Below are 6,000 nucleotides of genomic sequence, written 5' to 3'. Positions count from 1 at the left end.
AAAAAATTATTGTATTTTATAAGTGTTATATATTTTTTTACTAGTATCTATACAGAATTCTGAAGCAAGGATGTCTTTTGATATGAAAAGGAAAACTTTAAATGAAACAATACACAATGTTGATCTACAACTTTTTAAGGATCAGCTTTCAGAAGATGCTCTTAAAACATTATCAACATCAACCTGCAAACTTGGAACATGGAATAACACTTATATTAAAAACTATCCATTCAAAGGGTAGTGTTTCTTTTGTGACAAACATCTCGTTAAGTAAAAAGGATCTTATGAAGAAACAAATGGATTGGATTTCATGGGTTGAAAAACATGGTACATACAAACGTTGGAAAAATCTCATGCAAATATCACTACTGCAACTTTAAAGCTGAGTACGTTACCAGAATGTGCTGGTATATCTCTAGGAGACTTAGGCATCAAATCACATCAGGTTATGAGCCTCTGATGGTAGTATATTCGGCGGACGCAAGTGAAATAGAATCTGAAGAAAACTTAAATAATTTGCTTAATAAACTTCAACTCGTGCAAAACGATCAGCACAATTGGAGACAAACAGTAGTTCTGGAGTTGAACCAGATCCAACCATTAGATGTCAACTGATCAGTACAATGTAGATATATACATATTTTTATTATATTTAAGTACATTTTATCAATACAGATTTCTTTCGGTGAATTTAATATTGGCCTACTACCTCCTGACAATATTTTAGAGTTCAACTATTGCAGTGGTCATTGTGTTCTCCCCATACCAGACCATCAAAGTGTCAACCACTCCAAGATAGCTGCAGCTTAATCAGCAGACCCACAGTTACAGACAAACCAAAGGCTCCCCCCCCCCCCAAAGGTTGTGTTCCAGTAAAGTATAGTTCGATTTACTTGCCAGTATTTGTTCCAGATGGTGCTAAAGGAACATACAAGTTAGAACCATACTCAAACATGACAGCTTTAAAATGTGGTTGCCGCTAGAAAAAACTCTTAACATAAAGAAACTTCTTTATATAGAGGCTAATATTTTGTACACTTTATTTGAAAACATATTTTGTTGATTACAATTTTCCCACAATTTATTTGTAATATTTAATTTATTTGTCACATATTTCACAAAATTTATACTATTAATTTTTGTACACATAAGTTGATTTAAACTATAAACTCTATGACCTTGTCATACATTGTTGTTGTAACATTATTTAACTAATAAATTTAGTGAACTTTAATCAACTTGTTAATTGTCTCAGTAATGTGGGTGGGTATATCAACATAGACAGAACAATATAAAAAGGAATACACAATAGAACACACACAACTAAAGACAGCTATAATGAAGATCAGTATCATGTTACTCTGATGTTTTATATTCTAAATAGAAGTGGTATACTAGCAGCCAATCTAAGACCACATGCTGAGAGATCTCGCTCACAAGATGATAACAATCTTTTCATCCATCATAAACTGATAATGATGATCTAGATGAAGAAAGTCAAAAATGCCACAATTTATGGAAACTTTATATGAGTGCTGGCAAGCCAGAGATGATGGTGGCTCTGTGAAGAGGTGCTTACTCTCAGCAGGAGAGAGACAAAAAATTGAAGAAATTTCTAACTCTAATACTATCATAGGATTTATTGGAAAAGGTAAGACTTTGAACAAAGAACATTGAATAATGTTGAAACTTTTTTCAGATTCACATCAAGTATCAAAAAACAATGGTCCACAATACCAAGAGGTTACATTCAATATTTCATGTACTAGACCAAATGAAACTGTGTACTCATCTGAGATTCGATTCTACAAATCAAAAATTAACTCAAAAATTATTGACACACTCAGCTCTGGTCTTTGTCAATTAAATAATGGTGTTGATTGTCATTATTAGCTGATCTCCAAGGCAACGGCAGAGACCAAGTTATAGAGAAAGTTAATTTAAGTCGAAAGAGATTGATGCGTGACGAGTGGGTAGTATTCGTAATTTCAAATCAGCTTACACTCAATGGAAGGCTGACCATGGAAACCTGGAAAACAGGGTTGTTAAAATGGTTTTGGAAGGAGGTTGTGCTAGCATCCACCTTTCTAGTATAGGCCTGAATAGTACTGCCAGTAACGAAAAAGAAATGAAAGATCCATTAATGGTTGTGTTCGTTGATACCAATCCTAACAGTGAAGCAGAACAGAAGATGTTACAACATATTGTTCAAACAGTAGGAACACTCTCTATAGAACATAAAAAACGCCAAATTGAAAACAATATTGTTATTAACAGTGAAGCAGTCAGTGGTGACATGATATCACTAATTCTTGTCAACTTCAGAAGTATATTGTAAGTATATAAATTAATTATATCTATTAATACATATTTTATATTATATAGGTTGACTTTTCAACACTAGGTTGGGACGATTTTATCATTGTCAAAAATCTTATACTGCTAATTACTGTGCCTGGTGGATGTCATTATCCTATATATGATCATCAAAATGGGACACTCCACTCTAAAATTCAAGCTTATACTCACCTGTTTTCTCTGATCACATTCCAGCACCTGTTGTGTACCAGTCAAGTTAACGTCACAATCGTTAATTGTTAAGTTGGATAAACGGACCATTCAAATCAAAACGTTCCCAGGAAATGGTTGCAAAAGCATTGTGGTTGCCGATAAAGAAACATTTATTGTAATTCTTATAAGTTCTTTATTTGAAACACATCATCTGTTTTTAGTATCTCAAAAAAATAATTATGTTACTTATTTTTACACTCTCTATATAATTATAATATTTACATCTACATAATATACATACATACATACATATATATATATATATATATACTATATATATACACTATATATATATATATATATATTGACATTGTTCTAGATACTACCCTTTTCCATTACCAAGTATATTTTCATATGTACTAACACATTTAAATAACAATATGTCAAGTCACGAAAACACTAAAAAATATTTATAAACAAGTAAACATTCATTAGATGCGAGACAATTAAGCTCTTGTTTATTTAGTAGGAGTTTGTTTGACCACGTACTTGGACTATCTCATGTTCTCAGAAAATTGTAGAGGGTGTCATATGTAATCACTTCATGTATAAATTTGGTTCTAGACTACTAATGTTATGAGATATCATCAAAGCATATAACAGAGACATAACAAGTAAAGTGTGTGGGTCAATAATCAACAATGTTATATGTGGTGTGTGACATGACACACAAATTGGACATGTCTCAGAATAAGCTGAGAAATTGGGACACATTCCCTTTTTACATCAACAAGAACATTGTTCATTGTTATGAGAAACAATAGATTAGAAAGTCTTTTCTAAACACATAGCACAAATACCAAGAATCATTGTTGCCATGGCTACCTAGTAACATAACATAAACTTCAATTAGAATTGTTGCTATGGCAAACTATATCAATCCAGAATTAAAGAAACACTTTGAAAAGAAGCAAGACAAACTGTCCACAGTCTGGCTTTGAGGCCCCACACCTTCATACCTCAGTAATGATTGCATAACGAATGGTTCTATAATCTAACTAGGACGAGAACTAAACTCAATGAGAATCCACAAAATGTACTAAATTGAGTTGATCGAAAAACAAAAATCGGGAAATTATGACATGATGTTTACAAGTGGGTAATGTTAGTGGTCAACTTTGGCATATAACTTCTTTTGAGAGTTGTTTGTATGTTAATTAATGTAGGCGGTATAGCCCCCGTGTGTACAAACAAAGTAGGAGAAAGCTACCTTATGAGTGGAATATTTAATAAGAGAGAGTATGTTGGGTTAAGGAAAAAATTTACAATAATTTGAAGACAATAAAATAAAACTGAGTGGATAAAACTGAACTGTTTAAAGATCAGATATGACTGATTTCTGTATTAACATGCTATATCTATTAACTTAAGTTAATGTTCTAGAAAAGAGATATTGGTTGGTAGAGAGTCTGAGAGCTTCAATTCGGGACTAGCATCTAATTCCTCTTGAGTATGTCAGGTAGAGCACCTTGAAAAGATATAACTAGTTATAAACTATCTATATTTTCTAAGGACATATTACTAGTATGCATTATGGGGATGCCCCTATAATTAAGACAACTAATATGGACTGCACCCATAATTACTTTCATAATTATAATTAAATTTAGTGTATTACCTTTTAAGACAGTATTAAAAGAATATTGTGAAATATCAACAGTTTGATGGACCCAAGAATCACTTTGCAGATCAGTTAAAGTGACACGTGATTTCGGATCAGGATGTAACAACCACAGTATTATCTTCATTAGTCCTATATTAATACATTAGTGTAACATAACTCCATCAATCATCAGAAACAAAGATTATTTTGTTAAGAACATAACGACCAAATGTTTTCTTGTTACACGTGATTTGTCTGTTCATTCATCTGATTTTATATTACTCTACATGTAATGTTGAACAAACCACTACATTTAACAATATTGTGTTAGTTCACAGTATTACAATTACAATATTGTGTTTAGTATTACAATTAGTAGTGTGTTAGTTTATAATTACAATTACAATATTGTGTTAGTAATAATATAACAATTACAATATTGTGTTAGCTATAATAAAAAAACAATTACATATAAGCAATAATATAACAATTACAATTGTGTGTAGCTAATAATATAACAATAATCCATTGCTTACCTGGAGAAACCAAAAAAGGAGGTGAAGTCGTCCAGTTATGATTTCTTCTACATCAAAGAAAGGATTCTCTCCCATATACTAGTGTGTACAATGTTACTCCTAATTGACCACATCTCAAGTTCAGGACCAGCGTAAACTAGTAGAATATACAATAAATAGTATTATTTATATTGCTCCTTTAAAACTCAAGTTAAAAAATATAATTTTATTGATGTCATATTTACATACTATATAATCTCTATAACATTAACTTGATGCATTTATATTTTGTTAAAACACACACACACACACACACACACACACACACACACACACACACACACACACACACACACACACACACACACACACAATGATAGTCATACAAGGTTTGTTTTGTTGAAATATTATTATGTACACCTGACTTTGTGGTTATTAATAACAAGTTTTCAACTTTGACAATTAAATGAAACATGGTTGGCTTGTACAAGGTGTATGACCCAACCACTGTCTAATTATATATCAATTAAAGATACAAGAGTTTACTAATGAATCAAAGAGAGTGTCATAGTCTAAACTATACTATTGTTTTACCACATGAAAATAAAGGTAATATACACGTGCAAATAAGATTATAAGCAACAGTATAATTTGAGACATTGTTGTTGTCATAACAAATTCTTAATTCAATACTGAGTTTGATTTATAAACACCCACTACTAGTAGATTGTATTATTTAGCACTCATCAGAATTATGTAATGATAACACCTTATTAAGACATCATCCAATCTAGTTTCATTTTGCTTTGATTAAAAAGGGGGCATTCTCTTTCCAAAGTACATGAAAACGGACAGTATCATTCAATAGTAAAGTGTCCATAATTATAGAGGATGTACCTGTTACCCAACAGCACTTTCAGGAGAACAATACTCTAATGTACCACAGAATGTGTTAAACAATGTTCCTTCCTCCATCCAAGCAGCTGAGCCAAAGTCAATGAGTTTCAATGAAACTGATGATTTAAAATAATGTTCTCATCCTGTGTTGTGATGTAATAGTGAATTATACCATATATAGTATTATTGTCTACCTTGACATCACGATGAAGAATGTGTCTATCATGAAGATAGGCCAGTGCAGATAATACCTATAAAATAATGACAATTAATAATATACAAATGAGAGTAAACTGTAAAATTAAAATAATTAGGTCTATTATTACAGGGACATCCTGATTATCATTAATTAACTTCAAATGACTCACTCGTGTGTGTGTGGTGTGCATTCACTAAAAAATGTATTTCATATAA

The sequence above is a fragment of the Gigantopelta aegis genome, unplaced genomic scaffold (genome assembly GCF_016097555.1).
Source record: "Gigantopelta aegis isolate Gae_Host unplaced genomic scaffold, Gae_host_genome ctg4199_pilon_pilon, whole genome shotgun sequence".
In the NCBI taxonomy this organism is placed as follows: domain Eukaryota; kingdom Metazoa; phylum Mollusca; class Gastropoda; order Neomphalida; family Peltospiridae; genus Gigantopelta; species Gigantopelta aegis.
Note: the sequence above shows the minus strand (reverse complement) of the source record.